The 19,073-nt window shown below is 39.7% G+C and overlaps 1 protein-coding gene and 1 pseudogene across 4 annotated transcripts in view; one reads left to right on the plus strand and one right to left on the minus strand.

Moving 5' to 3' along the window:
• Window positions 1-19,073, plus strand: part of TULP3 (TUB like protein 3) — a 46,453-nt gene that overhangs the window by 3,079 nt on the left and 24,301 nt on the right. The gene's annotated exons all lie outside the window — the stretch shown is intronic.
• On the minus strand, window positions 5,893-6,968 carry LOC132372778 (rRNA N6-adenosine-methyltransferase METTL5-like; annotated as a pseudogene).

A 19,073-nucleotide genomic window follows, 5' to 3' on the forward strand; every position in this document is an offset into this window, starting at 1 on the left:
CACATAGCTCAGATTTCAAAAGGTACAAAATGATATTCAGTGAAAAGTATGTCTTCTTTTCTCATTGTCTTTGTGTCACTTAGTTCGTTCATTGGCAGGTTGCTTAGGGGGATCTTCCAAAGGTATTCTGTATATTAAGTAATCTCTTCATTTTCCTTTCCTGTTCTAAAAACGTGATGATTTTGAGTTTTAGGGTAGAATACGATAATCTAAACTCTGATATCTGCATTCGTCATGGGCAAGATATATTTTTAGACTATAAACTATAGTTCCTTCAGGTTTTTTTTTTTCTGTGATAATTAATGTATAGAAAATAAGGCTTGTAGGAAGAAACAAGAATTATTTTTCAGACAAGTTTCCTGAAAAATAAATCATTGCTTCTTAGATTTGCTGGAAGAAATGTCAATAAATACATAGTTTGCCTTTGATTTTAGGTTTTAGAATGAAGCAAGTTTATAGAGGGTTGACTTGTTTTCCTATTGAAATTCAGAGTAATTTTGTTATGGCAATTTATGTCATATAAGCCCGGGGCAAAGTAGAAGGAGATGTTTTGACTGAGTAAAGTTGGCAAGCTGTGCTTTTAAAAAGGGAAGCTCTGTCAAGATAAAACGATCAATAATGATGGCTTACATTTGTGTATCCTTTGCAGTGTTCATGGAGCTTTCACGTACATGATCTCTTTTGAGCTTCACAACTCTGAAGACAGCACGGCCACTGTCGTTATCTTTGTTTTATAGATAGGGAAATTAAGGCTCGGAAACGGTGTGATATAGCTAAGTTACAAGACAAGTAAATGATGTAATCAAAACTAAAATCTAGAAGTAAAACTGGGCTTTTGACTTCTAGTCTCCTCTCTTCTTTTTCTCAGTTATTATCAAAATATGTGTTCCAGATAATTTCTGGATGCCATTTGTGCACATAAATGATAACAACTGATACTGATTACATCCTAGTAATTATTTTTAGGGCAAACAGTTGAAGAAATTGGACATTTTAGCAAAGTACAAATGAGTATTAATTTCATCCAATGGAATGGCAGTGGAAGTATTTATTTGGTGGTGTTAGGCAAAAAAATGTACTTTCATCTTTACACAAGAGAGAAGGGAAATAAGTAACATTACTGCAGAGAAACTAAAACCCCTGAGGAAAGGAGAATCCAGCAAAAGGTGGAGTGTGCTGTGATTCTGAGTAATGTCCTTTTTTAAATCTTTAAAGAATAAATGTGGGGACTTCCCTGGTGGTTCAGTGGTTAAAAATCCGCCTGCTAATGCAGGGGACACAGGTTTGAGCCCTGGTCCGGGAAGATCCCACATGCCGCGGAGCAACTAAGCCCGTGTGCCACAACTACTGAGCCCACGCGCCACAACTACTGAGCCCACGCGCCTAGAGCCCGCAACATGAGAAGCCACCGCAATGAGAAGCCTGCGCACTGCAACGAAGAGTAGCCCTCACTCGCCGCAACTAGAGAAAGCCCACGCGCAGCAATGAAGACCCAACACAGCCAAAAAGAAGAAAAAGAATAAATGGGTTCTTGAACTTCTGGATCAAATCATTCATTTTAAATAACCTTTCTGTTTGGCTCGCTTAAAAGAATGCTTTTTACTTTTGCTCTGTGGGACATGCAAAATGGAGAGGGCTTCATGTAAAGCAGTTTTCCTTGCTGCATTCTCTGGGGCCAAATGAATCATCTGATCGGTTGCCAAGTTTTCCTTCTCATTGCCTCTCTCTCCACGAGCAATTCTCCCTTCTCTCTGATTGTCCCTACTAAATGGGCCTCTTCGGAAATGGATCTTCATTCTCTAGCTTCAATTAAGTTCGTTCCAGATTGTGGCAGTCATTCAAGTAGAAGACAGCTGAGCCTAGAATATTAACATTTCTCTTCTGATGAGGGAGGTTAGATTTCTAAGGAGTCTTTCTGGCAGTTCTAATTGATCTTTATGTGCCTTTTCCCAGAAGCAATGTTTTGTTCCAGCTAGATGTGCTCTTAGGTCTCAGTGCATGTGAAAATATGGCCTCCTGTATTGACATTTGGGATTTGGACAAGGTGAATCTATTTGTCAGTTGACTTAGAGAAAATTACTTTATTATTAGGTATTGACCCAACTACCTGACACTGTAATCAGTTCGGACACAATGAAATCTGATGACTCTTTTCCAATAGTATTTATACTGTAATCAACTGCTCCCAAGGGCTTCTTCAAAATCCATTCACTAGCTTCGAAATTCTGCTGCCTAAAAATACCAGTGACCTGGCATTTTGACTGAAAAGATTCTTGGGAGACTTACTGAAATACCATAATAATGAAATCCCGGACTCTCTGCTGACCACTTGAATATTTGTGGTCCAGAGGTGCAGGTCTGCAGGCTGAGGCAGGTGGCACTGGGACTTGTGGTTGAATTCTAGCTCTTTCACTCATCTGCTGTCTGACCTTGAGCAGATAGCTTCCTCTCTGAGTTTGATACCTCTGTGAAATGGGATTGTAGGTTTATTGTGAGAATTAGATGAGATGGTATGTAGAGTATTTAATGTAGTTTGTGGCATGCAGTAGATATTTACTAAATGGAACTGTACTGCACCTGGCAATGTGACAACGTATTAATGTTTCAATATCAATAAAAATTCAAATTTTTGAAGATTTATTTAATACAAGGAGAAATCTAGAAATGTTTAGGTTTCCAGCATTAGAAAGGCTATGAAGAAGTTTTAAAAAGGTGGTAATATCATGGTGAAATTATTAAAGTCCTGTCAGTGAAGACAAGATTAAGGTAATACATTTGTTTGTAGGCTTAAAAAAGTTGTAATGTAGGGACTTCCCCGGCGGTGCAGTGGTTAAGACTCGGCGCTTTCACAGCAGGGGGCACGGGTTCGATCCCTGGTCGGGGAACTAAGATCCTGCGTGCCTTGCAGTGTGGCTAAAAAAAAAAAAAAAAGTTGTAGAGCAAAAATCTTATATGATAGCAGTCGTTGCATTTATTGAGTGCTTATATGGGCTAAATCTCATTTAATCTTTACAGTAACTTTCTGATTTAGTGCTCAATTACCCTCATTTTGTAGATGAGGTTAAGTTGTGTTAGAAACCACTCTACCCACAGACCCGTGCTTCCCTAAATGGGGAATTTGACCCTTTCGTTTGGTCTGCGCCAGGGGTCAGCAAACCTATCCTGTAAGGAACCAAATGCTAAATATTTTGTACTTCGTGGGCCATACGGTCTCTGTCCCAGCTACTCAGCTTTGCTGTTCTAGGGTAAAAGCAGCCGGAGGGAATACATAAAGGAATGTGCAGTAAATGAAAGAGCATGGCTGTTTCAGTAAGGCTTCAGCTACAGACAGTAAAATCGAATTTGATATAACTTGTGCATGTCATAAAATATTATTATTCTGATTTTAACCTTTTAAAAATGAAAAAACCATTCTTAGCTTAGGGCAATACGGAAATAAACAGTGGGCCGAATTTGGCCCAGAGGCTGTAGTTTGCAGACCCCTGTGCTGAGTCACAAGATAAGGATGTTTCTTCCTGGAAGGTCATATTTATTCATATTATGAATATTATTATAAGAAAGAAGTGGGGTTTTTGTTAAAATAGAGCCAGTAATAATGTAATGCAGAATGCAAAGTTAAATTAATTTTCAGGGTAAAACTTGAGGTTCTAAAGATAGAGTATTGTAGATGGTTTCTTTGGGCTATACTTCCCCTCCTGTCCCCATGAAATAACTCTCTTCGGCAGTTAGAGGCACTTTGATGGAAATATTGCCTGAACAAACCCACATTAACATCAGTGTGCCAATAATAGATTATTAGATATAAAATTAGACTTTAAAGGCTATTTATATGTCCATAAGTTGGAGGGAAGTAATGATTGGTGACTGGTTCTGTGAAATCACAAAAGTAAAACGTGGGGTATGGGAAGCTTTCCTGTTTCACTACCCTTGTCTCTCTGATTTACAGCTGCTGTTGTAATTACTAATTACGTTTATAATTATAAATGTATAATTACTCATACTCTTTTCCTCTCAAAAATGTCTGGTTTGGAAAAGAAGGTTTTTCTGATACCCTACCTTTGAGGCGACTTGTTAACAGTTTGTGTATATCCTGGAGTTCTGTGCCTGTGGACATCACACACATTTTTTTTTTTTCCCCACTTAGAAAAATATAATCTTTATATACTGAAAATACAGTATATACACTGTACCTTATTTTTAATAGCTATATTGAGGTATAATTTACATACTGAAAAATACACCCATTTTAAGTATGCAATTCAGTAGTTCTTAGCGTATTTGCAGAGTTTTGCAACTATTACGAAAATCTAATCTTAGAACATTCCCATCATACACACACCCCCACCAAATAAACCTGCCCATTTACAGTCACTCCCTTGTCCCCTTCCCCTACTCCTAGCCCAAGACAGCCACTAATCTACTTTCTGCCTCTACGGATTTGCCTATTCTGGACATTTCATATAAGTGGAATTGTATGATACGTGGTATTTTGTGACTGGATTCTGTGACTTAGCAAAATGTTTCTGCGGTTCATTCATGTTATTATGTGCTGCATATATCAGTACTTCATTCCTTTTTATTGCTGAATAATATTCTCTTGTATGGTTACACCACGTCTTGTTTATCCATTCAGTAATTGATGGGCGTTTGAGTTGTTTCCACTTTTTGGCTATAACGAGTAATACTGCTATATGACCACTCGTGTCCAAGTCTTCGTGAGAACATATATTCTCACTTCTCTTTCGTATATATCCAAGTAGGGTTGTTGGGTCATGTGGTGACTGTTTTACAGCTTGAGGAACTATCAGACTGCTTTCCAGAATGGCTGCGGCAGTGTATGGGACCACCAACAATGTATGTGGACTCCAGTTTCTCTGCATCCTCACCAATACTTGTTATTGTCTGTCTTTTTCATTATTGTTGTCCTAGTGGATGTCAAATAGCATCTCATTGTGGTTTTGATTTGTTTCCCTAACGAATAATATGAAGCATTTTTTTCATGTGCTTATTGGTCACTCCTATATCTTTAGAGAAATGTTTATTCATTTACTTCGCCCATTTTTTAAAAAAATTAATAGTAATCTTTTATTTATTTATTTATTTATTTTTATATTTATTTTTGGCTGTGTTGGGTCTTCGTTTCTGTGCGAGGGCTTTCTCTAGTTGCGGCGAGCGGGAGCCACTCTTCATCACGGTGCGCGGGCCTCTCACTACCGCGGCCTCTCTTGTTGCGGAGCACAGGCTCCAGACGCGCAGGCTCAGTAGTTGTGGCTCACGGGCCTAGTTGCTCCGCGGCATGTGGGATCCTCCCAGACCAGGGCTCGAACCCGTGTCCCCTGCATTAGCAGGCAGATTCTCAACCACTGCGCCACCAGGGCAGCCCTACTTCGCCCATTTTTAATTGGGTTATTTGTCTTTTTATTACTTAATTATAAGAGTTCTATATATATTCTGTATGCGAGTGCCTATCAGATAAACGTTTTGCAAATATTATCTCATCTATAGATAGTATTTTCAATTGCTGATAGTGTCATTTGACATGAGAATATTTTTTATTTTGATGTACGTGTAGTCCAATTAGTTAATTTTTTTCTTTATTCCTTTTGCTTTTGGTGTTGTGTCTAAGAAGTCAGTGCCTAGCCCAAGCCTACAAAGATTTACTCCTGTGTTTTCTTCTAAGGGTTTCAAAGTTGTAGCTCTTATATTTAGGTCTTTGATCCATTTTGAGTTAATTTTTATGTATGCTGTGAAGTAGAGGTCCAGATTCATCCTTCTGCATGTGGATATCCAGTTGCCCTAGAACCGTTTGTTGAAAAAACTGTTCTGAGCCTTTTTTTTTTTTTTTTTTTTTAGTAAACATTTTTTATTCTTTTAAATTAGATTTTAAGCTGCTTTTGTCTTTGGAGGCTTTTAAAAAGAAAACCGAATTAGGTTCACTTCAATGTCCACTGATTTTCTTTTATGAAACTTGTATGATGCCAGCAGGTCATATTGTAGCTCTGCAATAATATCTATCTTGATTTTCCGTTCTGCAGCTTTCTTTTGAATATGTTCTCTATTTGAGGATTTGTGTAAAGAATATACTGCTGTTCTTGCCATTTCCAAAGCAGTCTTCAGAAAGGCCATATCTGTCCCTTTATTATTTTTGGTCCCAAAGGGAGGATTCATAATTACTGTATCAAATGACTTGGACATTCTGTTAGATAATGAGCACACATCACACTGAACCATGTCAACATTTGTTAACTCAGACTCTTCTACATTCCTATTAAATATTTCCAGTGCATCTTCATCTATGTCAAATCCAACACACAACCCTGCTCCCAGCATTGCAGTTCCAATGCTAAGCACTCCACAGCCACATCCTAGATCTGTAATCACTTTATTTTCAATGTCATCATGTGTGTTATGAATTGTGTAGAGCATACATGCTGCAATGCGCGGCCTGGTTGGATACTGTTCTAGAAGGAGCTTGGGCTTTTCGAATCCATCCACTTGTTGCAGGTGACTCTAGTTCCTTAAGCCTTAATTTCTTCGTGTTTTAAAAAGTGTGCATTGGCAGGGTTTAACGGCGCTGGATCTGCAGAGAAACCTACTTCACCTGGATCTCCCCGCCACCTCTGATCCCCTGCCCCTCTTTCAGCGCCGTGGACTGAGGGCCAGGCTGGGAACGCAGGGCACGAAAGGTACACTCGGCTCAGGCGGTTCTCGCTCTCCTCCCCGCGCCAGCGGTGGGCACAGTCCTCGGCCAGCCTTCGGCCTGCCTCCAGGGTACCCCGCGCCGAGACTGGACTGGAGTCACCGAGGGCTCCTCACGCCGCGTCTCCGCCTGAGCCTATTTTTTAAACCAAAGTGTCATAGATTGCTTTACAACTCAGTACTTTAGACTCACCTTATTCTTTTTAATGACCACAAAGTATCATTTTTCATAAATATATCTTATTAATTGCTCACCTGTTGACAGGCATGAATATTATGTTCAGTTTTTTCCTATTGAAAACAGACAGTAATCCTTGTTACATGTATCTTTGTATGTTTGGCCTAGTATTTTGTAAATATAGTATGTTTGGAGATGCAGAGTTTAAATTTTGGTTAAGGCTGCTAAATTTCCCTCCAAAAAGGTTATAAAGTTTTTCTGTAACAGATTATGAATGCCCATTTTGAAGTGGAGCAATTGTCCGTTCTTGTTGCTCAGTCCCTTGTATGTACAAAATTAGTACACAGTAGGCGCCTAGTAAATATTTACAGATGACAAAGATGAGTGTAAAACTGAGGGGCTATTTGCAATTTGGATCAGAGTCAATTTAAGCTGATCAGGTAAGGCAAGAATATACAGTTGACCCTTGAACAACATGGGTTTGAACTGAGTGGGTCCACTTACTTGCAGATTTTTTTCAATACATATGTACTGCAGTACTACATGATCTGTGGTTGGTTGGTCAGTTGAATCCTAGGATGGGGAACCTCAGATACAGAGGGCCGGCTGTAAGGTTATATTCAGATTTTGGACTGATTTTTGACTTGAGGAGGTTCGGCACCCCTAACCCTCACATCCTTCAAGGGTCAAAGCAGTATTCAACAGCTAACAGCAAATTGATGTATCAAAGTAGGAACAATGGTAGCCAAGATTATGTAGCAAACAGAACATCATTCTTTGTAGATGAAACAAAACTTATTGTTTGTTGAGTCCCAGATTTTCTGGCAATTGTAATAGGGAGTTGCCACAAAAACTTTATCAGAAGTATATAATAAAATAAATTTTGATTGACAAGTGCAAGAGATCTGGTTAGAAAAATATAGTTGAATGTGTAATGGGACGATATGCCACCTTGGAGGTGCTAAGATTATTAATCATTTGGCTCTCAAATGCATTTTGATAAAAAAAAGAACAGTGCAGTGAGTTCAAATTTGAGAATGTGTTTAAAAATCATCGCTGCCAGCTTTTCTCATATAGAATAATAATCTCAGACTATTTCTGGCCAGCAAACAGACTAAAGGTCTGTTATATGATATAACCAATACTACAGTATAGTTTGAAACTTTGTCCCAATTAAACACATAACTGACAGAGGAAAATAAATGAGAAAACAAAAGAACAGAGCAGAAGCCTCTATCATCCCAGCAACTGGATTGATTGTGCCTGTAAGAGATTTACCTTTCTGATAGTAGACTACGGTATGTGTTCAGCCAGTAGTGTAGGTTCTATTTTATTGTATCTGCGAAAGGTTCACCTGAGGCTTAAAACTAAAAAAGAGTAACAGTTTTTTCCTTTAAAAAAATCATTTTAGGCTTACAGTAACCACTGTTGAAATTATTTCTCATAATTAGGCAAGGTAGCAGGTTATTCTTTAAAATTTTATTAATTATTTTCCATAGTCATACAGCTATAAAATGGGGATGATAATATCTTTTACCTACTTCAAAGTCAAATCAAGGGATGATGAATTAGAGTATTACATTAAATCATAAGTAAGAGGGATGTTTTTCATGTACCTTTAAAATTCATTCATCATGGGACTTCCCTGGTGGTGCAGTGGTTAAGAATCTGCCTGCCAGTGCAGGGGACGCGGGTTCGAGCCCTGGTCCGGGAAGATCTCACATGCCATGGAGCAACTAAGCCCGTGCACCACAACTGCTGAGCCTGCGCTCTAGAGCCCGTGAGCCACAACTGCTGAGCCCGTGTGCCACAACTACTGAAGCCTGTGCACCTAGAGCCTGTGCTCTGCAACAGGAGAAGCCACCGCAATGAGAAGCCCGCGCACTGCAACGCAGAGTAGCCCCCGCTCGCCACAACTTGAGAAAGCACACGCGCAGCAACGAAGACCCAATGCAGCCAAAAATAAATAATAAATAAATAAATTTATAAAGTTCATTCATCAGACATTTATTTTACGTCCTCCATATTCTAGGCACCACATGCCCTTAATAATGTTGGTGACGTTAAAAAGTGCTGAGGTTTGTAAGTTTCTTTGGTAATTTTGCTTTTCTTTTGAGTATTAGAAGTGTTTTAATATTTATTTATTTGGCTGCACCGGGTCTAAGTTGCAGCACGTGGGATCTTTAGTTGCGGCATGTGGGATCTAGTTCCCTGACCAGGGATCGAACCCAGGGCCCCTGCATTGGGAGCGCAGAGTCTTAGCCACTGGACCACCAGGGAAGTTCTTGTAACTAGTTTCTGAGACTGAAAAGTATCATTTGTCACGTTGTGAAGCAATATTATAGTCGATGAAGGAAGTGTTCACTCAGTTGCTGTTAGGAAAGCCATGGGCTGCGCACAGCCTTCATTTGGCAAGTCTTCTCCTGCTGCATTCCTGGCAGGGTTAGTGTTTAATTCCTGCAGAACCACAGAAGAAGCCTGTTCAGCTCCCTGCATCACTGGCCGAATTGCAGCTAGGTGCTGGTTACAGCATCCTTATTATCTGGCACAGTGTAGGATGCAGCAAGAAGCACTCCTTGACTGTATAGCAGCAATGAATGTTGTTATTAGCAGCTAGAAAAATTTATTTATTTATTTTTTGCAGGCTGAGAGAACTTGACAGGAATGTTAAAAGTGTAGAATAATCATGGAATCTAGCAGGTCACTGATATATTATTAAATGCTTCAAATTGTTTGGCAGCATGGTCTGTTAGGTACAGCTGTGGACCAGCAATCGAATGAGTAATGTTTTAAGGTAGGCTCTAAGTTTCTCACATGTTTGATCTTGGGCACATTTCTTTATTGTTTCACATCATCCGCCTTCCTTAGAAATACTGCATATGTAATTTAGGTGCTAGAATAAAGGACATGTGGATTTTAAGTGTACTCAGTACATGACTGTGAAATAGACATTTAGCAAAATGTCTATTTTCTTTTTTTCCTCTAATTTCTTATTTTGAAAAAATTTAAATATGCTGGAAAGTTGCAAGAAAAGTACAGTTGATAACCTGTGCCCTTCACATATATTCATTGCCTTTTTAAAAAATTAATTAATTAATTAATTTAGTTATTAATTTTTGGCTGCATTGGGTCTTCGTTGCTGTGCGCGGGCTTTCTCTAGTTGTGGCGAGTGGGGGCTACTCTTCATTGCGGTGCGCAGGCTTCTCATTACGGTGGCGTCTCTTGTTGTGGTGCACGGGCTCTAGGCGCGCGGGCTTCAGTAGTTGGGGCACGTGGGCTCAGTAGTTGTGGCGCACGGGCCCAGCTGCTCCGCGGCATGTGGGATCTTCCCAGACCAGGGCTCGAACCCGTGTCCCCTGCATTGGCAGGCGGACTCTCAACCACTGCGCCACCAGGGAAGCCCCTGCAGTTTCTTAATCTGCCTTAATTTGCCTTTACTGACTTTGATACTTTTGAAGAGTAGACTGTTCCTTACTGTGAGTTTGTCTGGTGTTTCCTCATGATTAAATCGAGACTATGCATTTTTGGCAAGAATCCTTGGAACTTCCCTGGTGGTCCAGTGGTTAAGACTCTACACTTCCACTCGGCTGTCAAAAAAAAAAAAAAAAAGAATCCCACAGACCTGATGCTGTGCCCTTCTCAGTGCGTCATATCAGGAGGAACATGTTGTTATCTTGCTATTGGTGATGCTAATCTTAATCACTTAGTTAAGATGCTGTCTCCCAGGTTTCTCCGCTATAAAGGTACTATTTTCCCATTGTAATTAGTAATTATCTTGTGGGAAGATACTTTTTTTTTTTAACATCTTTATTGGAGTATAATTGCTTTACAATGGTGTTAGGAAGATATTTTGACACTATGCAAATATCCTTTTTCTCATCGTACTTTCACCTACCAGCTTTAGAATCCATTGATGGGGGCTTCCCTGGTGGCGCAGTGGTTGAGAATCTGCCTGCCAATGCAGGGAACACGGGTTCGAGCCCTGGTCTGGGGGGATCCCACATGCCGCGGAGCGGCTGGGCCCGTGAGCCACAACTACTGAGCCTGTGTGTCTGGAGCCTGTGCCCCGCAACGGGAGGGGCCGCGATAGTGAAAGGCCCGCGCACCGCGATGAAGAGCGGTCCCCGCACCGCGATGAGGAGTGGCCCTCGCTTGCCGCAACTAGAGAAAGCCCTCGCACGAACCGAAGACCCAACACAGTCAAAAATAAATAAAATAAATAAATAAATAAAGTAGCTATAAGAGCACCCAAGCCCTTACATTTAAAAAAAAAAAAAAAAAAAAAAAAGAATCCATTGATGGTTCTTGCCTGCAACAGTTATTACTGTAGTATTTCCTAATGGTGATTTTTGATTTCTGTCATTCTTCTTATCTTTATTCTCTGGATTTTTTTTTTTCTTTCTGTAAGGAAGAGCTGTCCCTTCGCCCCCATTTATTCATTCATTTATTTATTCATTCATATCATTATGGACTCATGGATACTCAGAGAAGTGTGGCTCCCTCATACTTACTGCCCTGTTCCCGTTCTTTCATTATTTCTACCCTGTTCCCACCCAGAAGGGCATTCTCCTGCATGACCACAGTGCTGTTATCTCACACAGGACACTTCCCATTCCTGTTCTTTCCTGATGTGGAGCTCATAGTCTGATATCCTCAGTGCACCAGTGACAGTCTTTACTGTGTGTATGTTGTGGCCCAGAATTCAAGGGCTATGTGTTATGTCTGGTTTCCAGAAATCTCTTAAATTTCCTCTACTTTAACCTAGAACAAACAGTTCTCCAGCGTTTTGCGACAGGGGAGGATCTCTCTTGATTTTGATGTTTTTGAAGAGTCCTGACAGTTGTCTTGCAGAATTTCCCTCCATTGGATTTGATTCCTCCTGAATAGATTTAGGTTAAACATTGTTGGCGGGAAGATTACATACATTGTATTGTATTCTTCTCAGTACGTCACATCAGGGGATACCTGATATCAGTCTGTCCTATCATAGTTGCTGTATCCCATCACTTGGTTAAGGCAATGTCTGTCACATTTCTTCATTGTGAAGTTACCTTTTCCTCTTTGTAATTAATGTACTCTGTGGGGAGATACTTGAGATTGTGTTGAATATCCTGTTTCACGCAGTGGTTATAGCATCCATCGATGTCTCTTGAAAAAGTTGATTATTAAATGGTGGTTATAAAATGGTCATATTCTACTTCTGTCATTGATTCTATACTTATTAGTTGACATTAGTCTGGAAGGAAGATCTTTGTTGTGACCTTTATTTGTTTATTTACTTAGAATCAGTATGGGTTCACAGATTCTATTTTTAATAACTTTATGGTATAACTCATACAGTTCACCCATTTAAAGTATACACACTTCTTATGGTTATTAGTATATTTACAAAGATGCGCAACCATCACCACAATCAATTTTAGGACATTTTCATCATCTCAAACAGCTACTCCATACCCTGTAGCTATTACCCCCCAACTCCTATCCCCCATCCGTAAACAATCACTAATTTACATTGTCCCTAAATTTGCCAATTTCACAAAAACGGAATCATAATATGTGGTCTTTTGTGACTGGTTTCTTTCACTTAGCATAATGTTTTCATGGTTCTCCCATGTTTCAATACTTACGCCTTTTTATGGCTGAATGATATTGTATTGTATAGATAGATATACCAGGTCCATTCATCAGCTGATGGACATTTGGGCTGTGTCTACCTTTTGGCTATTGTGAATAACGCTGCCATAAAACTTGTTATACACAGAACGATGTAAACATACTTAACACTACTGAACTATACACTTAAAGATGGTTGAGATACTAAATTTTATCATGTGTTTTTTACCACAATAAAAAAAGAAAACAAATTTATGAAATGTCTGTATGATAGAATATTATATAGCCATTTAATGTAATATTTTAAAACTTTTATAATAATAAAAAGATGCTTATGGTATAATCTTAAGTTAAAAAGATGCAAAAGTCATAAATACTTCAAATATGTAAATGTAAATAAATTTATGGAAACATTTAGAAAGATGTTTGCTGCAGTTAGTAGTGACCATCTCAAGATGATAGAATTATGAAAAAAACATTTCTTTTTCTTTATAAATTTTAATACGATTTATGAAATGGGTATGTATTATTTTTATAATCGATGTAGAACACATATACTATTTCAGAATTCCTTTCTATTAAAGAAATAATATGCTATAAAGAAAAAAATGTGTACAAGTTTTGGTGTGGGTATATGTCTTTTCATTTCTCTTGGCTATATGCCTAGGAGTAGAATGTCTGGGTCATATGGTAACTTTATGTTTAAACATTTTAAGAACTGCCAGACTGTTTTCCCAAGTGTCTGCACCATTTTACATTCCCACCAGCAGTAAATGAGGATTCTGATTTCTCTATAGCCTCACCAACACTTGTTATTATCTGTCTTTTATCATAGCCATCCTGGTGGGTATGAAGTGGTATCTCATTGTGTTTTTTTGGTTTTTGTTTTAATTAATTAATTAATTAATTATTTATGGCTGTGTTGGGTCTTCGTTTCTGTGCGAGGGCTTTCTCCAGTTGTGGCAAGCGGGGGCCACTCTTCATCGCCGTGCACGGGCCTCTCACTATCGCGGCCTCTCTTGTTGCGGAGCACAGGCTCCAGACGCGCAGGCTCAGTAGTTGTGGCTCACGGGCCTAGTTGCTCTGCGGCATGTGGGATCTTCCCAGACCAGGGCTCGAACCCGTGTCCCCTGCATTGGCAGGCAGATTCTCAACCACTGCGCCACCAGGGAAGCCCTTAATTTATTTTTTATTTTTGGCTGCGTTGGGTCTTTGTTGCTGCGCGCGGGCTTTCTCTAGTTGTGGCGAGTGGGGGCTACTCTTTGTTGCAGTGCACAGGCTTCTCATTGCGGTGGCTTCTCTTGTTGCAGAGCATGGGCTCTAGGCGTGTGGGCTTCAGTAGTTGTGGCACATGGGCTCAGTAGTTGTGTTTCTTGGGCTCTAGAGCACAGGCTCAGTAGTCATGGTGCACGGGCTTAGTTGCTCTGCGGCATGTGGGATCTTCCCGGACCAGGGCTTGAACCCGTGTCCCCTGCCTTGGCAGGCGGATTCTTAACCACTGTGCTACCAGGGAAGCCCCGTCTCATTGTGGTTTCGATTTACATTTCTTGATGACTAATGTTAGGTATCTTTTCATGTGCTTATTGGCCATTTGTGTATCTGCTTTGACGAAACGTCTGTTCAGATCCTTTGCACATTTTAAAAATTAGGTTGTCTTTTGGTTGTTGAGTTGTAAGAGTTCTTTATATATTCTGAATACTAGACCCTTATCAGATATATGATTTGCAAATATTCTCTCCCATTTTGTGGGTTGTCTTTTCACCTTCTTGATAATGTCCTTTGATGACCAGAGTTTTTAATTTTGATGAAGTCCAATTTAACTGCCTTTTGTTACACATGCTTTTGGTGTCATCTAAGAATCAATTTTCAAATTCAGTGTCATGAAGATTTTTTTTTAATTAATTAATTTATTTATTTTTGGCTGCATTGGGTCTTTGTTGCTGTGCACGGGCTTTCTCTAGTTGAGGCTAGCGGGGGCTACTCTTCGTTGCGGTGCGCAGGCTTCTCATTGTGGTGGCTTCTCTTCGTTGCATTGCACGGGCTCTGGGCGCATGGGCTCGGTAGCTGTGGCTCGCGGGCTTTAGAGCACAGGCTCAGTAGTTGTGGCGCACGGGCTTAGTTGCTCTGCGGCATGTGGGATCTTCCCGGACCAGGGCTCGAACCCGTGTCCCCTGCATTGGCAGGCAGATTCTTAACCACTGACCCACCAGGGAAGTCCCATGAAGATTTACTCTTATGTTTTCTTCTAAGTTTTATAGTTGGTAGCTCTTACATTTTGGTCTTTGATCCATTTTGAGATTGGTGCCCGTAAACAAAGTTGGGTAGGTTGAGCACATTCTCAGAAAATTCTCTGTGTATATTCTGCAGTAGAGCCTTGTGGGTATCTTCAGTTTAGATTGTGGCTAATCAGTAACTGGAGAGTAGTCCAAGAGAGTGGTGTTCTGTGGGCATTCCCATGGGCCACACTTGTGTGATTGATCTGTGTTCCTCAAAGATATATGTTTAAGGTTTTTTCTGTACCAAGTAAATAGGAAATTTTCCATGAGAAAAATGGGAGGAAAAACAGTAATTTCATTTCTTTTACTCTATAGGACTTCTTTTTGTTTTGTGTGGATTTACTAACCAGGCTTGTTTAGGCTTGCTATTCAACAACTTAGTTTCAAATGAAGGAAAGAGACTATTAAAGGAAAAAATGCAAGTTTAGTAAGATCATATTCCAGTTTGACTAGAAATGCTAGTTCAGGTTTATTGTAAGTACATAAAATATCTTTATTATTTCTGCTAAGTTATAATTTAAAACTAGAGCACAGAGAAAGTGTAACTTTTGATGCGGAGGCGGTATCTAAGTGCTACAGTTACATAGCATCTTTTTAGTGCCTCTTCTGTTGCGGTCAGATGCTTTGCTTATACCACCCTGTTTATGTAAACTGTTCATCTTGCCCAGGCTTGATGAAAGGAATTAGTGGTGTTAGGATAAGGCATTAAAGACACACCTGTTGTCTTCACTGTTAGAGGTCTTCAGAGAAATGTTTGAGGACTTCAGTTGTGTTTCAGATTTTAGCGTTATTGAAGAGGTTTTAGCATTTTATGGGGGGATAGAATGATTTTTTTTTTCCATGCTAGAGGGTCTCACAGTTCTTGTTTAGTGAAGAGGGCCAGGTGAGTTGGAGGAAAAGCAGATTCATAGCAGTAGCTGTTGAAAATACTAATCCATTACAGTGAATTTACTTTTTGTCTTAGTTGTTTCATGTAGGACTTTTTCAAGTGTATACTAATGTTCACTGGATACTAATAATCTATCACTGTATACATAAAGCTTGGTTTAAAAATATGTGAATGAGGATTAAAAACAGTAAGTAAATCAGGAGCGTATCTAGATAGGGGCCCACAAAGTCGAGGCGAAATGTATAACATAGCTGATATTTTTGTCTATTTGTCACTCTTTTAACCTAGGGAGAAAAACGAGATGATTTATTTAACACTCAATGTTGTTGTTGCTATTCTTTTTTTAAAATTTATTATTTATTTTATTTTTGGCTGCGTTGGGTGTTTGTTGCTGCACGTGAGCTTTTCTCTAGTTGTGGCAAGCGGGGGCTACTCTTCGTTGCGGTGTGTGGGCTTCTCATTGTGGTGACTTCTCTTGTTGCGGAGCATGGGCTGTAGGCACGCAGGCTTCAGTAGTTGTGGCACGCGGGCTCAGTAGTTGTGGCGCATGGGCTTAGTTGCTCTGCGGCATGTGGGATCTTCCTGGCCCAGGGCTGGAACCCGTGTCCCCTGCATTGGCAGACGGATTCCTAACCACTGCGCCACCAGGCAAGCCCAAGTTGTTATTCTAAAACGTAAAGGTTATAAAGGAATTAATAGAGGGGACTGTCAGAGAATCAGAATGCACCTCCACATCTATATCTAAGGGGTTATTAAATCTGCTTTCACGTTAGTAGTCAGGAAGAGCCTTGGACATCGTATACAAATTCCAGGTTGCAATGCATTATTAAAATGCATAAAACCTCTAAAAGGTAGGAATGTGGTGGTTAACCGTTAAACCAAAGTGCTTTGGTGTGTTTACCCCAAATGCAGGAAAGCCATTCTTCCCTTTGTAGCCATGGAATTTGTCTTATTAAATAAGATTTTGTATTTATAGTTTTTTTCTGGCAATCAACTCCTAGTAAAAATTTATAGTACAGATAATTGAGAACCACTTCTGCCTTGTTTTATACTTTACTGTTTCTAAGAATGATGAGTCACAAAATCTTAAATTAGGAAATTGTCAGAAATAGAAAAGACTTTAGAGAGAGCTTAAAGACATTCAGAAGGGTTTGGTTTATCAGTTGAAGACAGTCATTTGATTCCATTTTTGTGGACTTCCGTCAGTCAAGCAAATCTGTCCCCTGATGGTATTAAATCTTGTCTGTTCATCCGTACTTGCAGGCTACTGTGATGACTGGCATAGAGTTTTGTATTGTTCTGTTTTGTTTTTGGCTGGGCCACGCAAGCTTGTGGGATCTTAGTTCCCCAACCAGGGATCAAACGCGGGCCCCCCCGTCATTGGAAGCATGGAGTCCTAACCACTGGACCACCAGGCAGTTCCCTGGCATAGTGTGTTATTAATTCTTTTAATGAAGAGGAAGTTACATGACTTGCTAGATCTAAAGGAAGTCAGTGGCTATATCAGTCAGTCAGTAAGATGCTATATACTATCTAACTTTCTGTCTCCTAGAGCTAGCTTCAAAAAAGAAGTAGAATATATTTGATTTTTAGGTGTAATTTAGACTTTGCAAGGGGACCAGGATTAGTGTCTGTTTCTGCTGTTTCTGCATGGCTCTTCAGGTCTGTTTCTTTATCTTCAAAGTGTGAAAAATAATAGTACCTAATTCATAGGACTGTTTTGAGGAGTAAATAAAATAATACATTAAAAATACTTAGCACTGGGACTTCCCTGTTGGCACAGTGGATAAGAATCCACCTGCCAATGCAGGGGACATGGGTTCGAACCCTGGTCTGGGAAGATCCCACATGCCACGGAGCAACTAAGCCCGCATGCCACAACTACTGAAGCCCGCGTGCCTAGAGCCCGTGCTCTGCAACAAGAGAAGCCACCGCAATGAGAAGCCTGCGCACTGCAATGAAGAGTAGCCCCTGCTCGCCGCAGCTAGAGAAAGCCCGCGCACAGCAACAAAGACCCAACGCAGCCAAAACTAAATAAATAAATAAATAAATTTATTTTTTAAAAAAAACATATACTGAGTATTCATTATATTCCAGACACAGTGCTAAGTATTTTTTTTTTTTTTTAAATCAGTGATAATTCTGTCTGATCTTTGGTCAAGCCATATAACCTCCCTGGACTAACTACTGGTCCTTATCTATGAAATGAAAGATTGAGACTAGATAGTGCTGAATTCCCTTCAGCATTATTGCAAGACTTTAATGTAGTCCCTATTTAACTACACTTTATTAAGTAATTAATAAATATGAAAAATTGTTTAAACTCACTATATTAAGTAATTAATAAACATGAAAAATTATTTAGAAATTGTTTAAAGTCATCAAAACCATAAATTAAATCAAGAGGCCAATTTACCTATCAAATTAGCAAATGTTTTTAACTTAATATTCCTTTTTTATTGAAGTATAGTTGATTTACAATATTAGTTATTACAAGATAATGGCTATAATTCCCTGTGCTATACAAAATATCCTTGTTGCTTATATCTTTTTTTTAATATTTTAATTTAATTTTATTTATTTTTTTATACAGCAGGTTCTTATTAGTCATCAGTTTTATACACATCAATGTATACATGTCAATCCCAGTCGCCCGATTCAGCACACCACCATCCCCACCCCCCCGCCGCTTTCCCCCCTTGGTGTCCATACGTTTGTTCTCTGCATCTGTGTCTCAACTTCTGCCCTGCAAACCGGTTCATCTGTACCATTTTTCTAGGCTCCACATACATGCGTTAATATACGATATTTGCTTTTCTCTTTCTGACTTCACTCTGTATGACAGTCTCTAGATCCATCCATGTCTCAACAAATGACTCAATTTCGTTCCTTTTTATGGCTGATACTCCATTGTAGATATGTACCACAACTTCTTTATCCATTCGTCTGTCAATGGACATTTAGGTTGCTTCCCTGACCTGGCTATTGTAAATAGTGCTGCAGTGAACATTGGGGTACATGTGTCTTTTTGAATTATGGTTTTCTCTGGGTGTATGCCCAGTAGTGGGATTGCTGGATCATATGGTAATTCTATTTTTAGTTTTTTAAGGAACCTCCATACTGTTCTCCATAGTGGCTGTATCAATTTACATTCCCACCAACAGTGCAAGAGAGTTCCCTTTTCTCCACACCCTCTCCAGCATTTGTTGTTTGTAGATTATTTATTTATTTATTTTTTGGTCACATTGCTGCACGCGGGCTTTCTCTAGTTGCGGCGAGCGGGGGCTACTCTTCCTTGCAGTGCACGGGCTTCTCATTGTGGTGGCTTCTCTTGTTGCGGAGCATGGGTTCTAGGCATGGGGGCCTCAGTAGCTGTGGCACGTGGGCTCAGTAGTCGTGGCTCATGGGCTCTAGA

This window comes from Balaenoptera ricei, chromosome 10 (assembly GCF_028023285.1).
Source record: "Balaenoptera ricei isolate mBalRic1 chromosome 10, mBalRic1.hap2, whole genome shotgun sequence".
In the NCBI taxonomy this organism is placed as follows: Eukaryota; Metazoa; Chordata; class Mammalia; order Artiodactyla; family Balaenopteridae; genus Balaenoptera; species Balaenoptera ricei.